The sequence below is a fragment of the Hemitrygon akajei genome, chromosome 10 (assembly GCF_048418815.1).
Source record: "Hemitrygon akajei chromosome 10, sHemAka1.3, whole genome shotgun sequence".
NCBI lineage: Eukaryota > Metazoa > Chordata > Chondrichthyes > Myliobatiformes > Dasyatidae > Hemitrygon > Hemitrygon akajei.
This window is the reverse complement of record NC_133133.1, coordinates 154063717-154076902: the sequence shown is the minus strand read 5'-3', so window position 1 is coordinate 154076902 and position 13186 is coordinate 154063717.

Genomic DNA, 13186 nt, shown 5'->3' with positions numbered 1-13186 from the left:
GATGCTGTCTGGTCCTCTGAATTCCTCCACCACTTTGTGTGTTGCTCCAGGCTTCCACCATCTGTAGTCTCTTGTGCCTGCATATAGATAGTTCTTAGTAGCTATGTTGTGTTTTGTAACTTCAAAACATAAAACTAATTGAAAGAAAAACACAGAGTTGGAAGGTACATGTGTAATTTGTTTCTTTAGTAAGGTGTGCTCTTATGGTACAGTGGTGAAATGACATGCCATCCACATACTTTTACATATAACCCTTAAAGTAGTATGTAAACAACGAAGAATACTTACTGAAATACAAAATACACAACACTCCTGCTTAGCTATAAACTACAATTCAATACAGAAGAAATGAAACAGTTGACAATTTTCTAAATGGAAAGAAACTTTAAATAAAAACTGAGATGCAAAGAGACTTGGGATTCCTTGTGCAGGATTTCCCAGTGGTTAATTTGTGGGCTGTCTGCAGTGCGGAAGACAAATGCAAAGTTGTAATTCATTTCAAGAGGAATAGCATGGGTGTAATGTTGAGACTTTATAAAGCACTGGTGAAGCCTCACTTGGAGTATTGTGAGCAGGTTTGGGCCCCTTAGAAAGGATATGCTGAAATTGGAGAGCGTTCAAAGGACGTTCATGAAAATGATTCCAGGATTGAATGGCTTGTCATATGAAGAGCGTTTGATGGCTCTGGGCCTGTATTCAGAAGAATGAAGGGGTGGCCTTATTGAAACTTACTGAATGGTGAAAGGCGTTGATAAAGTGGATGTGGAGAGGATGTTTCCTATAGTGGGAGAGTCTAAGACCAGAAGACACAGCCTCAGAATAGAGGGGTGTCCTTTTAGAATAGACTTGAGGAATTTTGTTAGCCAGAGAGTGGTGAATCTGTGGAATTCTTTGCCACAGGCAACTGTGGAGGCCAAGTCTTTATGTATATTTAAGACAGGTTGATAGATTCTTGATTGGTCAGGGCATAAAAGAATATGAGGAGAAGGCAAGAGATTGGGGCTGAGAGGAAAATTGGATCAGCCATGATGAAATAGCAGAGCAGACTCAATATATATACACACACACATTTAAATATAGGGAAAATTATATGTGTATATATATATAAAATGCAGTTCACTATAACATGGCAGGTAGACTTATGGCTTTAAAACAATCTCAGGTTCTGGGGCCTCTGTGGTAGTTGTAGGAGTTCACTCCAGGACTGCAGGAAATAGTTCCGACAACTCCGGACACCTTTCTTCTCCAACAATTGAATGCACTCCTCAACTACTTACTGTGTCAGCTCCAGATGACGTCAGACACCATCTCCACTGTAGGAGAGTGGTCCAGTTCTATCCTTAATCTTCACATGTACTCACTTTAGATCACCTCTGTCGTCCCATGCCAGGACTGCTTGTTCAGGAGTGAAACATTGAATGTCCTTGATTGAGGAGCCTTCAGTTTGTCTCAGCTGATTGCCCTGCATACTCCTGAGATTGGGTTTGAGTAGAACCTAGCGCGCGCGCAAGGGATGAACCAGGAACAGGATAGCTGGTGAGTTGTTGGTTGTGGAGTGTGCTGCATTGTGATGTGCAAGGAGGACATTGACGAGCTTCTGGTTCAGTGCTAGTGTAATGTGTTCTGCTGCTATTGCTCGCAGTGTGTTCTTTAGACTCTGGACAAACTTTTCCAACAAGCCATTTGTAACTGCATGGTACGGTACAGGTTAATTCCAATCATTGTCAGGAATGGCTGAAACTGTTCCGCAATAAAATGTGGTCGGTCACTAAGTGTTCTGGAACACTAGTCCCTAAGAAGAGACTTTTCAACACATCAGCCATCTATGAGGTGGTAGGGGAGGCTATTGGGAGCACTTCTGGGCACTTTGTAGCTGCATCCACTACGACGAAGAAATTTGTGTCTTTGAACGACCCGGCAAAATCCGCAGATCTCTGCCACCGCGATGCAAGCCACTCCCAGGCACTGCTCTTGGCATCTTCTGAACATGTTGGCATCCCGAACAGTGCATGGCAAGCTGATTGATGTGCTGATCTATCCCAGGCCACCAAACAAAGCTTTGGGTCAACCGTTTCATTTCGACCACACTTGGATGACTGGCATGTACAGTAGCTTCTCCAACATAAGTCCTCAACTTGGACGGTACAACTCTCAATCCCCACGTAAAACAACCCCCGAAAAGGGCAAGTTAAACCCAGCATTGGTAAAAATGGGAGAACTGGAGTTTCTACTGCACATTTCAGCCATTTTGGGTTGCCATGTAAAGCTGAGACAGCGTGGGGTCTTTTCTGGTTTCCCTTTCGATCATCTCGGTTGTGATACGGATACTTTCAACCTGCATCAGGAAGAATACACCAAGAGGAGTGTCCTCTTTGTTGTAACTTTTTTCAGTTATTTCCTTTTTCAAAAACAAACAGGACAATCCATCAAAATTTCCATGATTAATCATCCTCTGGAATTTGATCTTGTAATTGTGACCTCCAAGAAACCCAGCCTATCGCTGCACTTGGTAGAACACCCTTCTGTGGATTAAAAATTGACGTTAGTGGTTGATGATCAGTAATGAGTATAAACTCTCTCCCATACAATTATTGGTTGAAATGTTTTACACCCCAAACCAGACTTAAAGTCTCTCTGTCAATCTCTGCAGTGGTAAGGGAACATGATGCAAAGGCTGTCAGGCATTCACTTCCATCACTCATCATACGTGTTAACACTGCACCTCTACCATAAGGTGAGGCATCACAGACAAACTTCAATGGACGATGTGGATCATAATGTGTGAGTACAGTGTCTGGTGCCTTTCTGAAAGCCACCTCACACTGCTTTGTTCTTTGCTATTTCTTCCTGACCTGCAGAAGTGAGTTCAAAGGATGGAGCACAGTAGCCAGGTTCAGCAGGAACCTGTTACAGTAATTGACAAATCCTAAAAATGGAACACAAGGGTGACATGTCCTTTGGCTTTGGGGCATCCACCACTGCATGAATTTTCTCAGCGCACTTGTATAAACTTGTAATGCTATGACTACAGTAAGTGAGCTTGGCTTAAAGAATTCACACATGTTGTGTCATGCTCTGAGCACATAATCTTCTAATCGTTTTATCACTATTTTGAGATTTTGGAGATGTTCTTTGTTATCCTTACTGGTAACGATGATGTAGGACTGAATGCGTGGGCAGCCTTGCAGCACCTGGTCCATAGCTTTCTGCCAAAGTGCAGGTACAGATGCTACTCAAAAAAAATAAGCCTATTATAGCAGTAAAGTCCTTTCTGAGTGTTTATAGTGAGAAGCATTTTGGACTCTTCCATCTCCATCTGTAGGTAGGCCTCAGCTAAGCCCACTTTGCTGAAGTGTTTCCCTCCAGAAAGGTTTGCAAAACTATCTCTGTCCTGGTCAGTGGGTAATGTTCTACTTGTTGATCGTAACCCTGAAATCACCACCAATTCTGACAGGTGCATTCTTATTGGCTACTGGGACCACTGGTATTGCCCATGGGCTTCACTCAACCTTGGAGAGAATTTCTTCAACTTCCTTCCAATCTAACTCTCTGGCTACTTTATCACAGATGGTATAAGGAACCAGAGAGACTTTTAAAACTTGGGTGTAGCATTTTCATTTAAGACTATTATACCTTTGATACGTGTTGGCACGTGGTCAAGTGGTTAATCTGAAGGTCACTAGTTCGAGCCTTGGCTGAGGCTGTGTGTGTGTCCTTGAGCAAGGCACTTAACCACACATTGCTCTGCGACAACACCGATGCCAAGCTGTATGGGTCCTAATGCTCTTCCCTTGGGCAACATTGGGGGCATGGAGAGAGGAGTCTTGCAGCTTGGGCAACAGTCAGTCTTCCATTAAAAAATTTTTTGCCCAGGCTTGCGTCCTGGAAACTTTCCAAAGTGCAAATCCATGGTCTATCGAGACTAACGGAGGCCGACACTACACTACACCTTTGATACGTCTGAGTTTTCCAATGCCATCTTTGAACACTGCTGTGGCAACATCCAGTACCTTTCTTAGTTCACTTTCAATTGTCTCTATTGCTGTGGATGTGGCATGCAAATTGTGGACAGATCTCCAATTAAGTTGTATTTGTCTCGCCAATCATGTCCCCAAAATACTAACCACATACAAGCCTAGTGTGACATGTTGGCTGTTGTATTTCATTGTAACTAATATCATTCCCACAGGAGTTATCTTTTCTCCAATGCAAGTTATTAGCTGGATATCTACAGGCTTCAGTTCAGCTTCTTTGAACTGCCACTCAAACTCATTTTGTGACCTAATTGAAACAGTTGAGCCTGTATCCAATTCCATTTTAATTAATTTGCCATTCATTTCTGGTATAAGCCATATTACATGAGTCTTGTTAGTTTTCACATTGTAAATCTCAAGCCTATTCAGTCCTGTGTTACTCTCATCATTATCAGATTTTTCATCAACAGCATGCAGATTAGTGCTCTTTTTACAACTGCAACTTGACTTTTTAATCTTTTTTCTCTCCCATGTGCAATGCTTTTTGTGACTGCCTGGCATGCTTTTTGTATGTATCCTGCAAGTTTTACCTTGAAATTTGCATTGGTCTGGTGCATGTGAGCCCACAATGGTAACAATTTGTTTAGCCAGGCAGTTTAGATGTTGCAATTTTGTTCATGCTTACTTTCATACCTGACTACAACTCAATTGTGCCTCTGGCTGCTGTTTCCATTGATACAGCGATTTCAATTGCTCTTTTAAATGAGAGTTAATAGACAATAGGTGCAGGAGTAGACCACTCGGCCCTTCGAGCCAGCACCACCATTCACTGTGATCATGGCTGATCATCCACAATCAGTACCCCGTTCCTGCCTTCTCCCCATATCCCTTGACTCTGCTATCTTTAAGAGCTCTATCTAACGCTATCTGAAGTTCTGCTTCAGTTAGGAGCAATTTCTGAATGCTTTCTTGTACCATCCCACGAAGTAAACCACCTCTCAGTGCATCATTAAGCCCGTCACTGAACTGATAATGCTCAGACAATATCTTCAATTTAACCGTGCATGCTGAAGTGGGCTCCCTTTCCTTTTGATTCTGCTTATGAAACCTAAAGCACTCTGCAATGAGCAGTGTTTCGGTTCTAAACATTCCTGCATTACTTTCACAATATCAGCAAAGCTCACTTTAGCTGTCAAACTTATATGCATACTGTATGTTTTTCCACCCAATGCACCCAGCCAAACTGTCACTCGCTTTTCATTGGCTATTCCATTTGCTTCACAATACTGTTCAATTTGCTCAGTATACAAAATCCAGTTACCCCTTGTGCATTTGAGGGTGTCTGCCTTTCAATGTAGCCAGCCAGTTCTGCTTTTTTTAAAAAAATTTATGATTATTATCACCCACTTTTCACGGACCTGATGCTGTAATGACATATGCCATTCATGTACTTTTATATATAGCCCATAATAAATTATGTAAACAATGAAGAAATCTTAATCACATGATGTATTTACAATATTACTCAAATATTACTGAAATATTAAATACACAACAGCCGGGGTACAGAATATTAGAGTAAGGAAATTGTGGTACAAATTTATAAAACATTGTTAGCTCACTGCTGGACTTGTATGCATTTCTGGTTACCACACTTCAAGGAGAATGTGATTGCACTGAAGAGAGTGCAAAGGAAATTTATTGGAATGCTCCCTGAATTGGATGCTTCAGTTATGACACAAGATTGGATAGGATTTGAGCAGAGGAGGGATCTAAAAATGTAGGTGGGCTTCTTAATAAGTTTACAAATGACTGGAAAACTGTTGGTGTTCTGGACCATGAGGAAAGTTAAGGTTACAGCAGGATAAAATTAGTTGGAAAGTTTGGCAGCAAAGTGGTAGATGGAATTAGATTCTGCAGGTGATACATTTTGGGATGTCAAATTGAAGATGAAAATGCACAGTGAATGAGCAGACCTTAAGAACATTGATGTACAGGGATTGCAAGTCCATAGCTTCCTGAAGGTGGCAACAAAAGTGGATCAGATAGTACAGAAAGCATATACCTGTAGCATCCTTGCTTTCCATCTGTTGGAGAACTCCGTATAAACATTAGCTCAAATAAAGAAAAAATCTGCAGATGCTGGAAATCAAAGCAACAAACACAAAATGCTGGAAAACTCAGCAGGAAAGGCAGCATCTCTGTGAAACCTGTGTTTATTGGGAGTCTCTGGAAATGTGGCTCGTTAGCCCCTCGTTAACAGCCATTGGACTCCGCGGCCATATAACCATATAACAATTACAGCATGGAAACAGGCCATCTCGGCCCTTCTAGTCTGTACCGAAGGCTTACTCTCACCTGGTCCCAGTGGCCCACACTCAACCTATGACCCTCCATTCCTTTCCTGTCCATATATCTATCCAATTTTACTTTAAATGACAATATCGAACCTGCCTCTACCACTTCTACTGGAAGCTCGTTCCACACAGCTACCACTCTCTGAGTAAAGAAATTCCCCCTCGTGTTACCCTTAAACTTTTGCCCCCTAACTCTCAACTCATGTCCTCTTGTTTGAATCTCCCCTACTCTCAATGGAAAAAACCTATCCACGTCAACTCTATCTATCCCCCTCATAATTTTAAATACCTCTATCAAGTCTCCCCCTCAACCTTCTACATTCCAAAGAATAAAGACCTAACTTGTTCATCCTTTCCCTGTAACTTAGGTGCAGAAACCCAGGTAACATTCTAGTAAATCTCCTCTGTACTCTCTCTATTTTGTTGACATCTTTCCTATAATTCAGTGACCAGAACTGTACACAATACTTGTACATTGTAACATTGTAACAGGTAATGTAACAATGTAACATTACATCCCAACTCCTATACTCAATGCTCTGATTTATAAAGGCCAGCATACCAAAAGCTTTCCTCACCAGCCTATCCACATGAGATTCCACCTTCAGGGAACTATGCACCATTATTCTTAGATCACTCTGTTCTACTGCATTCTTCAATGCCCTACCATTTACCATGTATGTCCTATTCGGATTATTCCTACCAAAATGTAGCACCTCACACTTATCAGCATTAAACTCCATCTGCCATCGTTCAGCCCACTCTTCTAACTGGCCTAAATCTCTCTGCAAGCTTTGAAAACCTACTTCATTATCCACAATGCCACCTACCTTAGTATCATCTGCATACTTACTAATCCAATTTACCACCCCATCACTCAGATAGATAGATAGATAGATACTTTATTCATCCCCATGGGGAAATTCAACTTTTTTTCCAATGTCCCATACACTTGTTGTAGCAAAACTAATTACATACAATACTTAACTCAGTAAAAAATATGATATGCATCTAAATCACTATCTCAAAAAGCATTAATAATAGCTTTTAAAAAGTTCTTAAGTCCTGGCGGTAGAATTGTAAAGCCTAATGGCATTGGGGAGTATTGACCTCTTCATCCTGTCTGAGGAGCACTGTATCGATAGTAACCTGTCGCTGAAACTGCTTCTCTGTCTCTGGATGGTGCTATGTAGAGGATGTTCAGAGTTATCCATAATTGACCGTAGCCTACTCAGCGCCCTTCGCTCAGCTACCAATGTTAAACTCTCCAGTACTTTGCCCACGACAGAGCCCGCCTTCCTTACCAGCTTATTAAGACGTGAGGCGTCCCTCTTCTTAATGCTTCCTCCCCAACACGCCACCACAAAGAAGAGGGCGCTCTCCACAACTGACCTATAGAACATCTTCAGCATCTCACTACAGACATTGAATGACGCCAACCTTCTTAGGAAGTACAGTCGACTCTGTGCCTTCCTGCACAAGGCATCTGTGTTGGCAGTCCAGTCTAGCTTCTCGTCTAACTGTACTCCCAGATACTTGTAGGTCTTAACCTGCTCCACACATTCTCCATTAATGATCACTGGATTAATGATCCATTAAGATCATTAATGTAAATGACAAACAACATTGGACCCAGTACAGATCCTTGAGGCACACCACTAGTCACCGGCCTCCAATCTGACAAACAGTTATCCACCACTACTCTCTGGCATCTCCCATCCAGCCACTGTTGAATCCATTTTACTACTTCAATATTAATACCTAATGATGGAACCTTTCTAACTAACCTTTCTCAGACTTCATATGTCTAGAGCGTATATGACTTGTTCCCACCAAATCCATGAGATTGGGCTGTCTCACCCACCCAAACCCAGGTTTGTGTGAATGCTGAGTGTTTTACTGCCCCCGGCAATCACCTGTCAGTAAAAAATAACAGATTGTACACTGCATACAATTATAAAGTATATTTAAGAATGTTAAACAGTTATTAAAACAAAGAAAGAAAAAACAAAACGGGCTCATTATACTTAAACAGTCACCAGATGGCATTACATCTTCCAAAGCCCATTGTTTTCAATGTACACAATAGCACCAAATCCCATTCACTGCTTCCCAGTAAAAGTTCCCCTCTTGGGCTCTATTGGATCGCTATTCCCACCAGATCAAATTCTATGGCCAGTTCTCCCTCCATCTCCTGCTGAAAAGGACCTTGACCCACCCCAATATTCAGCACAAAACTGCTCCCCCAACTTTCTCCAGAATCTTCTCCCAGCTCCACCCTCCTGATGGATGACACAACATTCCTAAACATCTCTCATCATTAATGGTAACCCAATGACAGGCAGAACATGCTTTTTCTACATGACATACCCTACAACATTAGCAGTAAAACCTTTACTAGGCCATTACACCTGGAAAAGAGTAAACAGCTGACGTTTTGGGCCAAGACCTTCCAACTCCAAAAACTTGGCAGGTCGTGTTGCAGCTACATAAAACAAGTTAGGCTGCTTTTTGGCTATTGTGTGTAGTTCTGATCCTTGGATTTATAGGCAGGATGGTGAGGCTTTGGAGAGAGTGCAGAAGAGGCTGACCTGGATGGGACTGGATTAGAGTATTCAGTTATATATTATTTTCTCCAGTGGCAGAGGATGAAGAAATACATGATTGAAAGTGTATAAAATTGAAAGATACAGTGAGTGATATTTTCCAAGGGTGGAAGCGTCAAAAAGTAAACAGGGTTGTTTTATGGTGAGAAGGCTAAAGTTTAAAGGAGATGTGTAAGGGAAGTTTTTTGTTACATTATGGTAGGTGTCTGGAATGCACTACCAAGGGAGTTGGTAGAAGCAGACGTGATAGATAGATAGATACTTTATTCATCCCCATGGGGAAATTCAACTTTTTTTCCAATGTCCCATACACTTGTTGTAGCAAAACTAATTACATACAATACTTAACTCAGTAAAAAATATGATATGCATCTAAATCACTATCTCAAAAAGCATTAATAATAGCTTTTAAAAAGTTCTTAAGTCCTGGCGGTAGAATTGTAAAGCCTAATGGCATTGGGGAGTATTGACCTCTTCATCCTGTCTGAGGAGCATTGCATCGATAGTAACCTGTCGCTGAAACTGCTTCTCTGTCTCTGGATGGTGCTATGTAGAGGATGTTCAGAGTTATCCATAATTGACCGTAGCCTACTCAGCGCCCTTCGCTCAGCTACCGATGTTAAACTCTCCAGTACTTTGCCCACGACAGAGCCCGCCTTCCTTACCAGCTTATTAAGACGTGAGGCATCCCTCTTCTTAATGCTTCCTCCCCAACACGCCACCACAAAGAAGAGGGCGCTCTCCACAACTGACCTATAGAACATCTTCAGCATCTCACTACAGACATTGAATGACGCCAACCTTCTTAGGAAGTACAGTCGACTCTGTGCCTTCCTGCACAAGGCATCTGTGTTGGCAGTCCAGTCTAGCTTCTCGTCTAACTGTACTCCCAGATACTTGTAGGTCTTAACCTGCTCCACACATTCTCCATTAATGATCACTGGCTCCATATGAGGCCTAGATCTCCTAAAGTCCACCACCATCTCCTTGCTATATACAAGAGGTATTTAGTTAGAAACACAATCAATCAGGTGATGGAAGGATACTGACCATATATACTGTAGGCAAATAGGATTAATTAAATTGCCATTACATTTGGCACAATCATTGCATGCCAAACGACAATGGGCTTCTGAGTTTGAACATGAAAATAAAGTAGACACGATTTAATCATGCGTTACTCCATCATGACAGTACCATCCTTTGTAGCTTACCCTTGTGGTTTCAGATAAGAAGCGCACAAACAATTAGGGAAACCTCCAAAATCATTTCTTGTTGGAAAATGGTGCAGCTTCTTCTCCTCTTCCATATGATTCCTAAATGGACATTGAACCCGTGAACACTACTTCACTTTTTTAAAAAACTTTCTGTTCTTGCACTATTTTTAAGTTAACTCTTTAATATATATATATATTTGATTTACTTGGTTATTTTATTTTTTGTCCTATATTATCATGTATTGAGTTGTACTGCTGCTGCTAAATTAACAAATTCCATGACATATGCCAGTGATATGAAACCTGATTCTGAACTTTCTTCCTGTGCACCTTGATGCTTTTAGAGCTCAAAATCTATCTCCTGATGTGTGTTTACTGACATGTTCTCCACCCCTTCTGTGATTTAGAATTCCATAGGCTCACCACCCACCATTTGAAGAAATCTTTCATCTTTTTGCCTTTATCCAAGACCTTCTGAAAATCCAAATTTATCATAACCAGTTGATCTCCCTCATCTACCTTTCCAGTTCCTTCCAAAAAAAGAGACACTGGTAGGTTAGTCCAAACTGATATTTTTAAAAACAAAACCCATGTTGTGTTCGTCGACTTCTGGTAATATTTTCTAAGCGTTGTGTTATCGTAGTCTTTATTGTAGGCATTAGTATTTTCCTCACAGGATAATTACTGAATGTTATTTAAATTTATTGTTAATTGCCCATAATTGAAAAAGCTGTTTATGCACTGATGAGAAATCCTGACTGAACTCAGTCTTCATATTGCCATTTGCAGAAGGAGATTTAAAAAATTAACTAAATGGAAGGAAACATTTCAAGTCAATAAAGATGATCTAAGGTTGCATGCTGAATCACTGAGATTGCTATTGTAGCAACTGGCAAATTGCAGAGGATCAGTCACAATTCTACTGAATGGTGGATGGAAGTTAAAGGATTGAAAAGCCTACTTAGTTTATATATGGTTCTGCGTTCTAAGGTCTTATTGTGCCTCTACCTGATGAATAACCAATAATTTTGAGAAACAATTTTAGGCTACATTATACTATTAATCCACTGTAAAGGATAAATGTAATGCCTTGGTGTTAAAATTTGAATGCTAGGAAGCTGCTTTATAGTTAGTGCACCAGCTACAATATTATTACTAAAATAGTTCCTCGTCTGTTGGTTAGTTCATTGAGAAAGTACAACTCCAAAATTCATTAGAATTCATGTGTTAGTGTTCCTCATATAATGATAAAGCATATTGATGATAGTCAGACGTGCCAATCCTTCAAGAGGATGTCATACAATATCTGGTAACTGACATTCTCTATATAACAATGCTACATAATTCCACCCATAAGCACCCATCACCATGGGAACAGTAACAGCTTCAGAAGGACCCAGAGGAAATAGTTTACTTTGGTCCTTGGTAACTCAAATTTAATTCATAGTTTATGGCAATAATCACAAATGCAATGCCCAATTCTCTTCAGAACTATCAATATTAGACTCTATAGCATTCTTAGCCTACTATATTTCCAGAATCCAAATTGTTCACTAAATACTGTATACCAGTATATTAAATATTCATTTCAGTTCATTTACATTCCATACCTCCATGTTATATTTTCCTTAACTCAGCTGTTTAAGCCCTGAATGTGAAAGTCCAAAGCTCATTAGAGTGGCTTCTGCATCAGTTACAATGTCTTTTTGCTAGACTCCACAACAAGTCCACTGACGGAGCCCAATTTTGCTGGGATTCCAGTTATTGTAAAGGATCTCAGGCCCTATTGATTTTACCAGGAATTCTATGTAAACCTGCAGATTAGGAGGTGGAGAGAAGACAAGATTAAAAAATGAACTGTATTTCGTCTTAATTTTTGCAACTATCTCAGTGCTTTAATCCAATCACAAACAAGAGAAAATCTGTAGATGCTGAAATCCGAGCAACACACATGAATTGCTGGAGGAACTCAGCAGGCTAGGCAGCATCTATGGAAAAGAGTACAGTTGACATTTTGGACTGGGGGGTCTTGGGTCGAAACATCGACAATGCTCTTTTCCATAGATGCTACCTGGCCTGCTGAGTTCCTCCAGCACTTTGTGCGTGTTGCTCAGTGCTTTAGCTGTCTTCATTTTGTTTTACACTTCTTAATTTTTTTATATAATGTATTTAATTTTTACATTTTCTTAAATATCTGAATACTAAGAAACTTGAAGTTGTGTGGTGTTTTAATAGTTTTTGACAGGAGACAAAGTTTATAAACCCCATCACAATTTTTTCTTGTTGCATGCTGTCAGACACTCTCAGATTGGGGCCTCTGCACCCTGGATTTTCACATGTGGCCCAGGTAGATGAGGGTGTACAGGGATGCCCTGTTCATGTATCAGTTTTGATTTAGTACCATGTGAAGGTAAATGAACCCTTGGGGCAGGTGATCATAATACGATCAAATTCTCCTTGTTTTTGAGAAGGAAAACCTAAAGTCAGTCATTTCAGTATTACAGTGGAGTAATTATTTGATGGTAGAGTTTCCATGGCGTTGCAGAGTATGGATAGAGGAGTACATGCAGCTGTATTTCACTGATGAAAATAGCATTTGAAAATATTCAGCTTCAAATGATATTGATGGATAGAATGATTTTTTTCTCCCCAAAATGAAAGAACCTACAATGATGCTGCAAAGTGTAAGTTAATAGCTGATGTCTTACACCTACATTTCCTGCAACAAGGAAGCCTAGAAATGGACATCATAGCCTTGGGATAGGTCTGCTATTCAGAACAATAGCTTCTGCTCAGCATTGTGAATTTTTGGAATTCTCTATCCCGGAAAGCTGTGGATACTTGACCGCGGAGTTTACTCATAGATGAAACAAGTAGAGTTTTAGTCATTAAGAGTGTCAAATGTTAGAACAGTTGATTTGGATTAGCCTTGTATTGTTAAATGGTCAAGCAGGTTCCAGCGGCACACTCACGATCCTTTTCCCTGCTCTATTTAGAACAGTCAGGTGCAGCACCTTTATGGTCAAAAGCAT